This window comes from Pseudorca crassidens, chromosome 5 (assembly GCF_039906515.1).
Source record: "Pseudorca crassidens isolate mPseCra1 chromosome 5, mPseCra1.hap1, whole genome shotgun sequence".
Lineage (NCBI taxonomy): Eukaryota > Metazoa > Chordata > Mammalia > Artiodactyla > Delphinidae > Pseudorca > Pseudorca crassidens.
Window position 1 is genome coordinate 55043955 of NC_090300.1, and position 16124 is coordinate 55060078.

A 16124-nucleotide genomic window follows, 5' to 3' on the forward strand; every position below is an offset into this window, starting at 1 on the left:
TGTCATTGTCATAGAATTTTAAAATCTGAAATATAAATTGGAAGTGAATGAATGTTTCCTTTAAATTCCTCTTGTTTCCTGTGTGATGTTTCATTGAACTGTAACTTCATATTACCCAAATTAAGCAAACGCTTTCACACCCTTTCTTCATTGCCATTACCAAAGTGACTCTAAATCTTCAAAACACAATTAAAACTTTGAATTGTGGGGATAATGAGAAGGCTCTCCTGCAGGGGGACTGTGGTCCTCCCTCCTGACCTCTCTATAGCTTGTCTGTGGCACTTAAGACAAACTACTTAATTAATTGGAAGAGACCTTATTAGAGGCACTTTAGACTAATTTTTCATCAAATGTCCCAAGATTCACATGCCCCTGACAGCTCAGCCATTCCTAAGTGGCAACTCCAGTCAGCTGCTGAGTGGTTCTAAATGTAAAATGTCTTTCTCGTCTTGGCTAGAGACCTGCTTCTTATAACCACTGTGTCTTGGTCCTGCATCTGTAGTCCCTGAGAGCACAGTACAGTGGTTCTCAAATGTGGTTCCAAGGTCAGAAGCATCAGCATCATCTGGGAACTTGTAAGAACTCGACACTCTGGGGTTGGGCCCACCAATCTGCTTTCGGAAGCCCTCCTCCAGGTGAGGGCTAAAGTTTGAGACACACTGGTGTAGTGTAGCACAAAGTGGGTGCAACTTTGGAATGAAAAATACCTGGATTCAGACTCACTGGTGTAGTGTAGCAGAAAGTGGGTGCAATTTTGGAATGAAAGATACCTGGATTCAGAACCTGGCCCTCTGTCATTTTAGGCAATAGCCTCCGTTTCCTCTCTGATCAAATGGAGCTGATGGGCATAGCTAATTCCCAGACTTGCTGAGAGAATTCACTGATACTCTATGGGTCAAGCACACAGCAGAAAGTCTAACACACGCTTAGCGCTCAAAGTTACTGTCTAGTGATATTGGCTCATTCAACACATTTATTGGATGCCTTTGATATGAGTCTATATAAAGCCCTTTCTTTTGAAAATGGAGAAGTACAGAAAATTTTAGACATGACAGCTTAGACATAATAGTATTTAATACCTTCATTTTACAAATGGAAAGTATAACATTCAGAGAGGCGAAGTGACATGTTCAAGGACACACAGCTCAATTGCTGGTGTATGGAAGCCCTTTAGGTGCCTCCCAGCGCTCAGCTCTTCAATCAACACGTGTTTATCTGTCACTTAATACAGGAATAAGGTATGTATTCCTGGGCCTGGTGATTACACAGGTAGGGACTTCAAGTTTATCAGTATACTGTCTGAATTAATTTTAATATTAATTGAGCATTCCCAGCTAGAATTGGGCACCATGGTTACTTATTTACTTACATTTTGCTTTCTTATTTATATCTTATTCTGTTCCAAAAGGATTTAAGGTGACTCTTGGGCATTTTATCAATGGTTGGTGTTCCAGCCACTACAGCACTAACTGTTGAACCAGTGAATTCCAATAGTTGCTTTTGCAAGAGGCTCTCAGCAAAATGTGCACAATTCTGAGGATCCCAAACGGATACATAAGAGAAGTAGACCAATACCAAGTGCTTTAGGTTAACTGGAATCCCTTGTATAAATTGTTAATCAGATATCAAGGAACATGTGTGGTTATGTCTTGGTCTCGCATGTACAAAGACACGGGCAGACATTTTGCTATGCCCTTGGCTGGGGAAACTAAATGGTTAATACTCACCATCACATGCCCAGAAAAAGTCCGATTTACCGACTGGAAGGAATAAGGCACTTTTACTTTATACAGCCTGTTCTCAGTTTTGTGGGGCTGTTGATATTACTGGGCTAATGACAGACGCCAAGGCGGCAAAATAGGCTGGGTTACTTATAATTCTTTGAATGTGGACACATCAGCTTGTGGGAAGGAAACTATTTAAAATGGGGCTTAGGGAAAGCAAAAAAAAATCCCCTTTCCCCATATGAGATTCTTCCACAGTGTTGTCATGGAATCTTGAAAACCTCTATACAGAGGATCACTCTCGTTGGATATATGCAAATTTTCTGAGATCCAGCGGTTTCCTGCCAGGGAAAAACTTATAATAACAGAGCAAGAATGCAATCCGAGCCCTTGCTCTCTGAAACCCTGAAAGAACAGAGTCGTTCTTGACAGGGCAATTTCAACCCTTGACATTCCAGGAAATAGCTTAATAATGTCATTTAGTCTGGGGTTGTAACCAGTCCTAAGACATGGAGACACAAATGCAGTGTAAAATTTTAAATATCAGTTCGGGGACCATTACTCATTTTCACACAGAGCTTAACAGCAAAGACCACCACCACAAAGCAAAAACTAAGCAAGCCTTCCTAATTAAATTTAACATTGTCCCCACTAATTAAACACAATATAGGAAAGGTTTCTGCCAAGAAATTACAGACACATCCTGAAGACTATTTACTTTCCTGGGTCCTGGGCCCGTGCCATATCCAGGACGTGACCCCCAAACAAAACTGTGCTTTGATCATTAATATATATGCAGAAGTTACCCCCATCCTGGAGCCTCGGAGGCCTTAATGAGACACACTGGCCTTTACATTCAATGTGTTTCATTTTTTCTGGGTACGGTGCAGCTGAAAAAGGTTACAAGACTCAGGTTAAAAGTCAGGAAATGGATCAGGACCCCACGCTATGACATCATTTTCTTGCAATGCAATGAAGCAATGACATTTCCTGCAGGAAAACTGATTAGAGCTGACAAGCTGCCTTAGTTAGCTGCAGTGTTTGCCATGGAAGGTGTCAGGCCTGCCTCGTTCCAGCTCCTGCCACCCTCCCTCCTGTTCCTTGGCTGGAGCTTCCCAGGGGTCAGTGAGACAGAGTGAAAGAGACCCAGGCCACTTCTATTTAATGACAGTCCTGATATATTTAAGATAAAGATGTGCTAAAACATTGTTACAAAACTTGTGGAATTTTTTAGTTATTAGAGCATTTAGTACTTTAGACAAAAAAAAAATATATATATATATATATATATATATAAAATTTTGCCACTTGCAGAGTGATTTCCAGATTATTTTTAAAACTGACATATAGGCAGAGCCACCAGGGGTGATTGTGCAGGTTGGCCAAAGGCAGAGCGGGATTCAAAGCTAGCTCACTCTCCGATTATTAAACCATGGTTGCTGGTTCAGGACTAGATCTGCCTTTTTCGGATTCATACAGACGTCTCACAACCAGTGACAGATGGTCTTGCAATGGGACACAGTTTGAAGGTGAAGGATGAACCAGTCTTCTCCTTTCAATCCTGGGTGTCTCTGTAACTGTAGGCATAACATCTTGGGGTGTATCTCTAGAAGTGTGAATTCGAGGACCTGCCTAACTGTGAGTTCTGGGCCAAATCTGCCTCCTGGCTGGGTCACCTCAGCAATAGGGAGTCCTTTGGGGATTTATGAACAGGTGCTTCCAATATGCCAACACAGGGGGTGTGAGGCACTTAGCTTGGCGAGTACGAGCTCTGGGCTAGGTTTCAGCCTGGCCAGGTGCTCTCGTGCGCAAATCGCATAACTATAGTGGCCCTACTCTTCCCCAGATGGTAGACCCTGCTCTGGACTCCACATGCAGACAGACCTGCTCCAGTCCTTCAGACCAATCTAGAGACACGACTGAGGCAAGAATTATTTAAGAGCTGGGGCCAACCCCCTGGGACGCCACACCAAATCGCCCTTGCTTGTCCATGTGTGGCCTTGTGACTTGGTTCAATAACTGGGTTTCTGCCTTGGACAGGGGATCCAGTGGCTGAGTAGCTGGTGAGTACTGCCTGGGAACAAGTGTCTATTCCCTCGACTCATCGTTACCATGCCCCTTCTGGAAACCACAGGTGTGCTCGTAAACAGCGAAGGGAGGGCTCCAGCCTTATCATCTTCTGTCATTTTTCTTCTCTTTATCTTCCTTCTGGATCCTCCTGGGAGGTAGTGGAATCTACCAAGAAAAGACTGCAGATATGGCAGAAAAAAACAGCTTCCTGATGCTTCTTTTGTCCATTTCAAAACAGAATTTATACTAACTCACTTGTATGTCAGTGGAGGAGAGTGGTCAGGAGTGACAAGTTTCTACTCCCAAAAAATCAAACACTTATCATCTCAGAAACGAAAAGTCCTAGAACCAGGATGGATTTCTACATTAGAAGCAATGTTTCTAGGTACTATGCTAGGTTTGCCAAACAGATTGAAGCTCTCTACAGCAGTTGAGTGGGTAGATGTCAGAGATGCTCTGAGACACAGTTTACACAGCATTTACTTCTATAAATCATTACATAGTAACTGGATGGAACTTGTAGTGACAAATATGTTATCTCTGGAAAAATGTGCAAATATCTGAAGGGCTTATACATTTCCCCAGGATGAGTCAAAAGAAGCATAGTTGTCACACCTTTCTTTCATTATCCTGTGGGTGTTCTCTCAAATGTGTGGGTCTTCATAAATGAGTCACTGTTTCCAAGGTCTGTCAAAAGTATCAGTGGTCACAAGCCTAGGAAGCCTACCAAGCCTAAAAAAAGGAGAGAACTTTCAATCATGGGCAATAATGTAAAATGTCTGAAATTACTGGGGTTTTATCACTCTGCCAAATTTGCAGTCTTATACTATCTAATCACTCCCTTTTGAGGACTCACTATTTCCTATAGTTAAACCTATGAGGAATAAAAAGGAATTTATTTTACATTTGGTGCGTTTGTATAGTCACCAGGTCTAGAGCCGGTACTTTTTGCCATTTGAGTAACCCTTCTGCTTGCTTGCCCATACATGTTGAAACTGTCATTTAACTTAAATACACAGATCAGACTTGTTTAAGACTCTACCCTTTCACCTTGCTCTAGGCAGGGAAAAAGATCAAAGCTTCCTGTGTTTTTTAAGGATGACCCCTTCTTTGTTCTGAACACGTCTCACATCTCCTATTTGTAGAAGCTTATGCACAGGCTGAATTGTTTTTCTTTTCTCTAAATCTACTTATCATAAACAAGACCCTCATTGCCCATTTGGCACCCTCAAAAAGGGAATTTACTCATCCGATAGGTTGTTTACCTAATAATGATGGCTTTTTAAATTCATGGTATTAAAACAGATATTTTTAGTACGAAGTGTTGTCAGAATTGATAAGTGAAAAAAGGTGTTTGTAATTAATATGCTATAATGATGAGACTGATGTAGAACAGTGAAAAAACTCACCTGTTATCAGTTCTGCCTTGAAATAACCAAATGATAAAGCTTTTACATATTTTATTTTTACTTTAATGTGACCCTAATTTATTTATTAATGCATTAGTTCTTTTCAGGTTGAAGTAAAATATAAATAAATGATGATGATATCATTTCACTTAGTTCATGAATTTATTATCGATTAAGAATATGCAGGGTACTGGCCAGAGGACAAGGTGCAAAGAGTTGGAAAATGAAATCTCCTAGTCCACAAAACAGAGAGGATACAGAAAATAAACACCACAAAGAAGTTTTCATGGGTTCAATACCTACCAGGCCAAGGACTGAAAAGAAAATCATTTCATCTTTTGGGGTCTCCTAAGTTTTCTCATCTATAAGACCAAGGAGGCAAAATTAATTGTTGGGTCCATTGAGCCCCTAAATTCTGGGACTAAAAGAAATATGTGCCGGGGCTAAAAATGAATTTAAAGTTGCAAACCCTCACATGCTTTGTTTGGCAAATATCATAAAGAAGATAAGCTCAAAGGTGAATTATGACTGCAGATAGCGAGGTGGACGCTATTATGGAGATAGTGAACAACACGAGGCAAAATATGGAGCTTGGCTGTACACAGGAGAAAATATCTAAGTGGAATGGACAGACTGAGTGGGAGGGAGCAGAGAGCTGTAAAGCAAAACTGGGCTGAGTGCACTGCAAGTCTCAGATCAATCAATCAACGAGGATTTTATTCTGCTCAGGTTACTTTATTTGTTAAGGGATTCTTAAGGGGGCGCCTGAGATAACATGGTCAAGGATTATAAGCCGTACTAAGTATAGTACTGTGAAAATACCCTAGCGTCCAGGTCCACAAGACTAGTGTAAGAAGGGCATCTGCAAGCAGAGAGGGCTTAGAAAGTATTTTAAGAATGCTCTGAGGTTCAGCTTCAAACAGGAGGTCCTGGCTGACGATTGTGAAGAACCAGCAGTTACAGGCAGCCAGGGGATGGTAACCAAAACGGAGTTACTCTCTCTTTTTTTTTTTTTTTCTATTTTTATTTATTTATTATTATTATTTTCTTTTGCGGTACGCGGGCCTCTCCCTGCTGTGGCCTCTCCCGTTGCGGAGCACAGGCTCCCGACGCGCAGGCTCAGCGGCCATGGATCACGGGCCCAGCCGCTCCGCGGCATGCGGGATCTTCCCGGACCGGGGCACGAACCCGCGTCCCCCGCATCGGCAGGTGGACTCTCAACCACTGCGCCACCAGGGAAGCCCTGGAGTTACTCTCTTTAAGCAGAGACTTTGGACGACCACCACGTGGGAGGAGAATTACCAAACTGTTGCCAAAAAAATCACTTTGGCTGCAAACCAAAGAAGGATTTTCACATTTCCTCAAGACATAAATGACACTTCGGTGTAGTAGAAAGATTTCTCACACGACATTTTTCCCAAGAGATAGGGAAGTGAGGAAAACTTAATGCTCTGGAGTGACTTATTCTTTTCCACGATAAGAACTAGGTGAAGCCCACTGCATTGCCATTTTGCCTTGATTGTCAGTCAACTGGAAACAAAATTTAGATTTAATTTCAGGACTTACACTTAAATATCTGACCCCCTATTTAAAAAATTTTAACTTCTCACTTGATCTTTTGCTCATAATTTTGCCAAATTCATTTCTTTCATTACATGCCACCTCATTCATTCACTCATTTATTTTAGATATTTATTAAGCATTTACTATGTGCTGGGCACATCAAGTTCTTTGGAGGCAGGTGGAATGTGGCTCTGGCCTGGCAGGCAGGAGACTCTGTCTCTGGCTTGTGTTGTGTTTAGGTCTTAGGGCTTGATGTTTATATATGGGTTACAGTTCAGGCATTTTCCAGATGAACAAGGGTTCAGGGGTATATAGCTGGTTTTCCTAATAACTCATCCCATCTCCATCTCGGTTAGAGTGGATTTTTCCCTTGAGGGTCTTTGATCCTACAGCCGCAGACATTCTGGCACCAGGGAGGCTTAAAGGTCAAGGCTCCGAGACACACAGAGGTCGATGAAATCAGGGGACATCTTAGCAACTGCTGAGAAGCCGTGGGGGTGAGCACTATGGCTTCCAGGATGGATGGATGAGGTCATTTGTGGTATAAATAAGTGTGTGCTTCCTAAGCTCTGACTGGGATCCAACAGGTGTGTTCTGGAACAGTGCTGTTTGGATGAGACCATCGAGAAAAAGCAGTCAGTAAACTTTTTGCTTCCTTTAATCTGTGAAGTCCCCTTTTTTAACTCCTGACTCCCCAAAGTTGAGCATCGTGGGATACAAAGGCAAGAGTGTGAACTTGAACCTCAGTTGCTTCTCCCGTAGAATAAAGGAGCTGGACCCACTAGTCTTCTAGCCCCTTCTAGCTCTAATCATCTGTCACTTTATGACCATCAATTCTACTTCCAGCTTTTTGGCTTCACAACTCCACACAGATAGTTATCATTTTCATCCTCTTCAAATACAATGAAAAACAATATGTGAGCAAGTACAGCGGCAACATGTGTATAATGGCAATACTGAAGGACAAGATTGAGACCTAGTTAAGGATTATTGAGTTATTATAGCAAAGACTTACTAGAAGTGGTTATAACTTTTCAGGATAGATTACTTCCTTCATAACATATCCAAATCCATGGCAAACTGTGTTTACCCAGAGTTCTAATATCTATGTATATATACACCCGTATTCGCACATTGCTTAGCAGAGTGATGTGTATATAATAAACATGAAAACTATCTGAATAACTTGTGAACTTAAGAAATGGTTTATAAACTCTTATATTTCATATCAGTGATTTGTATATAAAACAATATCTTAGAGTATAAAATACACAGATATAGAGAAGACACAACTCCTATCTCAAAGAATTTATAGTTTAGTGTTAAGTGCTTAAAGATGTATTCAGGTTTGTGTGCAAAACATTTTAATAGATTCAGTGGTTTTTAAAATATGTACATATGAAAGCTCTAAGTTTATTTACCGTGAAATATCAATATTGGGTACCATCTACTATGCTAAATGCTGAATGTACAAAAAGGTAGCAAAAGTCCCTGCACATTGTATCCCTATAACCTGATCAAAATGACGCATATTCGTTCATTCATTCTGCAATTATTGAATGCTTGCCTTGGGGGAAGTACTGTGATAGGCTTTTTCAAGGGCAGAGGCATGATTTCTTAATGGTTCCTGTCTTTAAGGATCTTAAAATTTAATGGAGTCAGAAAAGAGCTAATAAAGCAGAATGGAAAAGAAGTATTAGTAAAGAGCTATAGAGAACACTTAGAGGATAGACTAACTATGCCCAGAGGTTAGGAAAGTCTTCATAATGGAGATGGCCCTAGAGCAAGACATGGCAAGATGAATAGTAGTTTAATGGTGGAGACAAGGGGGGAAGTTCACCTCAGAAAGAGACCAGTGAGAACAAAAGCACAGAGGCATGAATATTAATGCATGCTCTGTGAATAGCAAGTAGGCTGGTATGGCTGGAGCACAGGATACAAAAACAGCAGGGGGAGATGAGGCCAGGAAGTTAGGTTGGAGCCAGCACGTGGAGGGCCTCCAATGCCATATTAAATCTACTAATTCTATCCAGCTAATAGTAGGGAGCCAGGAGAGGTTCTGGGGACAAGAACAAATAAGACCTTGGGTACCTATTCAATTTCAAACATGTAACTTCTGAAGTAAACTACTGCTAAGAAGCAGTCAAGTAGGGTAGAAAGAAAGGGTCTTCTGAGCTAGGAGACCAAGATTTAGGGGCAACATGGCAACAAGAGGAAGTCTTGTGTGATGATGTGTTTATACCCGTCACATAGCCAACTCCCACACATTCTTTAGATCTCAAAGTGAACATTCTTTCCTCAGGGGAGCCTTCCAGCACCTTGACTGTACCAGTCTCTCTGTTGTGGAACCACAGAGATCCTTGTATCTTACCTTTGCAGCACGTAGCAAAGTTTGTAATTATGTACTTACCTGCATTCTATTAATGTGTGTGCCCCTCATTGGACTGTAAGCTCCATAAGGGCAGAAATCACCTTTCTGTTTTGCTCTTCAATTTTACTGTAGGCTACCCAATATGTCTGACCCAGAGTAGGGACTAATATATGTGATGAATGAATTTTTAAAATATGGGAATGGAGAAGAATAATGAAAATAATGTTGGAGAAGAATAATGAATAATAATGAATATTATGAAAAATATTATGAAAAATAATATTTGGGACTGTATAAGTAGGTGTGGTGGTTTTAAAATATAGCTGCCATATTCTTTGACCTTGCTCTCATCAAAAGGTATATCCTTTGCTCTTAAATCTGGGCAGCCTTGTGATAATTAGGTTGCAGTGAAGATGAGGGTGTGTCATTTCCATGGCTAGTTGGAACTACGTGGTTCTCTTATTAAGCTCATTCTGGGAGAAGCCAGCTACCATGTAAGAAGTTTGACCACCCTGAGACCACCAGGCCAGAGAAGTTACCATGCTGGACAAGCCATGTGCAGCTGTTCCAGTCTACAGATAGAGCTCATCTCTACCAAGAAATGTGAGTGAGGTTGTCTTGAGTCTTCAAGACTATCTCATCTGGCAGCTGAGCACCTTTGAGTGACCTCAGTAATTGCCTTGAAAAGCAAAAGAATTGCCCACCTGAGCGTTGCCTGAATATCTGACCCAAACGGTCTGTTTGTACAATAAAATGGTTGTTGATTTAGGCCAGTCAGTTTGGGATAATTTGTTACATAGCAATAGTAACTAAGACATCAACCAATGTCTCAATAGAATACTCCCCAATAACCCCTTGTTAACAGCTGGGAAAACTGAGATTCAGAGAGATTAATGGATTTGTCCATGGTTCCAAATTGGTAACAGTAAAGCAGGGCCTAGGAATCAGTCTTCTGATCCACAGCCATTGTCATTTTCTTTCTCATATATAATAATGCATTAAGAAAATTTCTGTATAATTATATGCAGGGTTCAAACAACCACTCTTTGTCATGCCATAGTTTTATCCTCACTGATGCTTTATTCCCACTGATAATTAAATGGATTAGTCAAACTCCTTGACATATAAACAAAAAGAAAACTGTGGTCTTCAGTGTGTGGAGCTTACAAGTGCTGCAGATGATTTGGACATTTGAATGCAACTACCTCCCAATTAGAGGAAGAAGCATGTTCAAGTATATAAAACACAATAACATTTCTCCCTAAATTTATGGCATTCAAAATCTCAGCTGACTAGGTTTTCAATGCTGTCAGTTCCGAATTCACTGACAGATCGTTTCTGCTGAAAGAAAAATGCCGCCTCTATTAATATCAACATTTTCCTCCTCAGAACACTTTCTTGCTGGTGATTTATTGTGGACAAGCTGCTTCCTGTTCCTTTTGAAAGTTATATATTTTTTTTTTAATTCTGCAGGTGGAGGAGGAATTCCTCATCTCTTGTCCCCAGGGCAATTTAGTTTAGGCTAATCTTCAGGAGAGAGTGTGGGTATTTGCAACTCACAAACTGATGCTGCCTGATGCCACACAAAAGAGAAAAGGGTCTTGCAGCTGTGTCTGATGTCACTTGGGAACTAATCCAAAAACAAATAAGGAAGACCAGCTCATGCAGTGTGTGTAGGGAAAGAGTCTTTTTAGATTTTTGAACCTTGAGGTTGCATCATAGAGATGGAAAGTTTTTCCTTAAAAAAGATCAAAGATACTACCTTTTTGTTACTGGCAATGCCATTTTTTTTTAAAGATTTCATTTGAGGAAAACAACAACTTAGTAATCTAATGCATATGCATTCCATAACTATATCTCAAAGAAAACTATGTACACTGATGACTCAAAAGTTAATGTTTATCTCGTTACATTCTTCCTATTCCTACAGTGAAACTCATCAACAATCTAAGGAAAGACAAATGTTAAATTCAGTTCTATTCAGAAGTTCTCATAATCACAGCTGCACAGATTTTAACAGATGTTAATTTCTGTAATGTGGAAGTTACCTGTGGAGAGTGTGTGTACCTAGCTTTTGGTGATGTTGTACTATATTAGGACTTTCTCAGTTGCAATAGCAGAATACCCAATACAAATTAGTTTTAACAAAAAGTGAGGTTGAGTGGCTTACATACCAGGAAAGTACAGACATAGAACAGGCACAGCTAAAAGGGGGGCACACTGGGGCCAGGCTTCTATCTCTGACTCTGTCTCTCTGTCTTTCTCACTCTGTTTTCCTCAGTGTTGGCACTTTCTCAGGCAGGCTCAACCCATGTAATGGAAAAGATGGCCATTGGCCGTGCTCAGCTTACATTCGGCCAGCTTCCAAACCCAGCAGAAGAATTTCTGGATCACTCCAGACACAGTCCTTGGGTTCATTCTGTCTGGTCCCTCTTGAGTCACATGCCCACGCTTGTGGAATTCTCCTTGGCCACACCTATAAAGTACTGATGATGTATTTTAGAATTTACCAAGAATTATAGTTAGAGTTTTAGCATAACTTATTTTTAACTAAAACCTTTGCCCTAAAGAAAGTATATAGGATGGCATGCCAAGATATACAGTTAAGCTTTCCAGAAACTCTGCCTTTCTCCTAAGCTTTCCCACACATAACTCACCTTCTTTTTAGTTCCAAAGTTACACAAAGTATAATCTATATTTGCTTATTCCCCCTTCTTGCTCTAACCCTCCTGCCATCTAATCCCACTTCTCTATAAATGGCGTTCCCAGCGTCACTCATCACCTCTCAACAGCCACATCCAATGGCATCTTTGTTGGTGCTCCTCTTGTGTGTCCTCTGGGCAGTATCAGACACTGTGAGTCATTCCCCTTTTGCTCAGCTCTCTCTATTCCTGCAGCTTGTGCTCCTTCTTTGTGTGATAGGTTCTTCTTGGCTTTCTTTACTAACGTCTGTTATATTCATCATACTCCCTAAATGTAGATGTGCCTCAAAGTTCAGTCTTCTCTTCTAACTTCACAGTCTCTCTTTGGGCAACCTCATCCAGTTCCCTGGCCTCAACATCTCCTATCTGATGTTGACTTTAGAATTTATAAGTCCCGTCTTCTTTCTTTTTTTATGTGCTAGACAATAGTTTTTGAGTGTTTCTCTACATTCGGATGTCTGTCTTAATCCATTCAGGCCGCTATAACAGAATACCATAGATTTGGTGGCTTAGAAACAACAGTTCTGGACGATGGACTGGTACATGGTACCGAAAGACCCAAACGAACTTTTTAGCCCACCCAATATGATGTATGTACCTAGGAGTGAAATAATTTGGCATAGGATATACATACTTTCTACTTTAGGAGATACTGCCAAGCTGTGGTCTAGAGTGATTGTACCAACTTACATTCCCACCAGCACTGTGTGTTACTCTATGTCTTTGCCAGCTCTTAGTATTTTCAGTCCTTCTAATTTTAGTCATTCTGGTAAATGCATAGTGGAATTACATTTGTAGTTCCCTGAAGGTTAATAATATTTATAGGCCATTTGAGTATCTTCTTTTGTGACATCTCTGTTTCAGACTTCTGCACATTTTTCTACTTGATTGTCTTCTTATTACTTATTACTTCTTATTGATTAATAGTTGTTCTTTAAATATGTTGGCTATGAGTCATTTGTGAGTTCTACGCGTTGCAGATATATTCTTCTATTTTGTGGTGTGCCTTTTTGTTCACTTAATGATGTCTTTTGATAACAGAAGCTCTTAATTTTATCCACGTCCAATATGCCAATCTTTTCTTTTATTGTTAGTATTTTCTGTCTTGTTTAAGAAATATTTTTCTACTCCAAAGTCACAAAGGTATTTTCCTATGTTATTTCCTAGAATCTTTACTGTTTTTCCTTTCACAGTTAGTTCTATAATCCATCTGGAATTTCTTTTTTAGTATGGCGTGAGGTAAGGGGGTTAAGATTCCTTTTTCACACGTATATATCCAATATATGTATGTCCATCGATTCTCAGTATAATTTGATCCATTAAACACATGAATTATTTCTCCAATCCCAACTTCCCTAAGATTATTATATTATTCTTGAGATTCCTAAATCACTGACTATCAGATGGCAGGCTTTGTTAAAAACTCTTCCTGGTTTCCTGAAATCATTTTACTGGTAGTGGGTGAGGAGAGACCATCACACCCCCTTATCGCTAATCCTGGAGATTGGCAGGCTGGCACTTCCTCCCTAACCAGCAATTTCAAGGCTTTGAGGAAATAACAATAATTTTTGTCCACCAAAATAAAGTACCTCTGTCCTTCTCTTTTGGTCCTTTCAGCCCATCAGCATACATATATTCTTTATCATAAATTAAGTTTCATTCTCTTCCACAGTATTGTGTGGACATAATACTTTCTTAAGTTCATGTGTTTTGGTACTCAACATAGAGCAACAGAGAGCCTATTAGCTACAGGAAGATGTTCCTCTACCTCTCCAGGTGCCGACCCACAAAAAGCAGCTAGATGCAGCTCTTGGAAGGGCCAAGGACATGGCTGTGAATAAAACTGCCCAGATTCTTGTTCCATTTTTATTTCCCATGAGCAGTGTGACCACATGCAATTCCGTTAACCATCCTAAGCTCAGTCTCATCCATCTTCTCACTCAGGATAATAATACCCTAGTATTACTTTGTATTAGTATTATCATAGGATTGTTGTGTAGAGTGTTACACGCAAAGTGGTTGTCTCACTGCCTCTCACATAGCACCTAATAAACGTCATCTATTATTATTTTCTGCTATTAATGCAGAAGCTCAACTAAGGCTTATCCTAGGGGTTCTCCATAAAAAGGGAGTTTTAAAAAACTGATACAAGGAGGTGAAAATGCTGACTTTATTAGGGTACACATACCCAAATACTCCACCATAAGTTCCCATGTTTCTTCTTCACAGTCCAAAGACATACTTAGAAAAAAGGAAAAATATCTTTAATGTCAAGCTTTTTTCCAGAGATAGATAGAATGAAATAAATTGGTAATAAACATGCCAACAGTGAAATGGAAAAGATATATATTCTATGGTTAAATTCTCCTTGGATTATCATAGTGACATTGCTTCAGAGTGTTTACTGCCAAAATGACTTATTCATTTAACTCCAAATCTCCTGGGGCAGGAAAGCCCTGCCCTTAATGATATATAGGGCGGTGGGGGGCGGGGGAGGAAAGAATAATTATGGTCATCAAAAAATAAGTCAATATTAACACTATAAAGACTTTCAGACTTTAACTGATATATTAACAGGGGCTGAAGGCCATATTTCTAAAGACTTGGCTTTATGTAGGCATAAGGCGATTGTAGCTATCAGAGGGGCTGAAGATGACTCCTTTTACTTCTCCCTCCATGAAAATTCTAAGAATTACTGTGAACTAAGGTAGCCAAGAAGTTTTCTCTCAGAGAATGAAGGAGATTGGCTACTTCAAATAAGAGCACTTTTCTCTTCCTTAGAAGTAACTTTTGAATGACTTCGTGGGTTTGCTTGCTTTGATCTTTTTTTTCTCCGAATATATCAGGGTTCCTCACCTCTATTTGATGAGCAGTTTCAAAGATGAGGCCAAGTCGGCTTCCCTGGTGGCGCAGTGGTTGGGAGTCCGCCTGCCGATGCAGGGGACACGCGTTCGTGCCACGGTCCAGGAGGATCCCGCACGCCGCGGACCGGCTGGTCCCATGAGCCATGGCCGCTGAGCCTGCGCGTCCGGAGCCTGTGCTCCGCAACGGGAGAGGCCACAGCAGTGAGAGGTCCGCGTACTGAAAAAAAAAAAAAAAGATGAGGCCAAGAATATCTGAGCTGTGGAGACCTTCCTAGGTATGCAAATCTCTCTTCCTTCTAAAGCATTTCTTGAGACACAGAGAAGCAGAGGGAGGATACGAGTTACTCTCCATTGAGATTTTTCAGAGCCCCACCAAAGAGGGCATTCTTTTGAAGCCTGGTCAAGGTGATTCCCGGCTAGTGGGCCTAAAAAGAGGTGGATTCCTTAGCTCTGTACTTAAATACTGACAGAAGCTTGATATATCGCTTCATCAATGATGTTTGAGTTAGAAGCATATAGCTCTGCTCCACATGCAGGTGAGCAACAAACTGAAAAACATGCATATATGAGCAGACGTAGCAATTAACTCGGGTAAAAATATATATTATTAACAGTTGCACCTCTGCATTTGCAGTCCATCTCCCAAGAGGAAAACTAATCATAACCCAAGAGGCCTACTCAGAACAAAACAGCATCCCCAAATGGCTTTCTTTGGTTGTATGCAAAGAAGTGTCTATGATTCACCTAGATGGATCTAGCGAAGAAAAAAAATCTAAGGCGCCAGGTCATTCCAGGTCACTCACTGAATTCAGGAGTGATAAGTCAATAGGATGGGGTCTTGGTGTAGGCCTCTGGAAACTGATGTCAAGGGAGAGCCAGCCACCATCAACAATTCCCTCCACGCCATGACAGCAGTCTGACCTCATCCTCCTTCTCTCAATGCAAAAAATTATCTCAAATAAAATAGAAAGAAAATTTTAAATGTTTAGTAAAGGAGAATTTTACTGTTAGCATTTAGCTTGAGCTTTTAACTATTTGGCTACCAAAGTAAAAAAAAAAAAAAGAGTCCTATATAGCTTTTTTCTTTTTTTTTTTTTTTTTTTTTTCAGTACGCGGGCCTCTCACTGTTGTGGCCTCTCCCGTTGCGGAGCACAGGCTCCGGATGCGCAGGCTCAGCGGCCATGGCTCACGGGCCTAGCCGTTCCGCGGCATGTGGGATCTTCCTGGACCGGGGCATCCCCTGCATCTGCAGGCGGACCCTCAACCACTGCGCCACCAGGGAAGCCCTATATAGCTTTATATACACCTCTATACCACAAAATTATTTTCTTCATTACTAAGTTACTTAAAAGTTCTTTAATCAGTCTTATTTTGTTAAAGCTCCTTCTAATCTCTTAGCAAATAAAAACTAGGAAACAAAT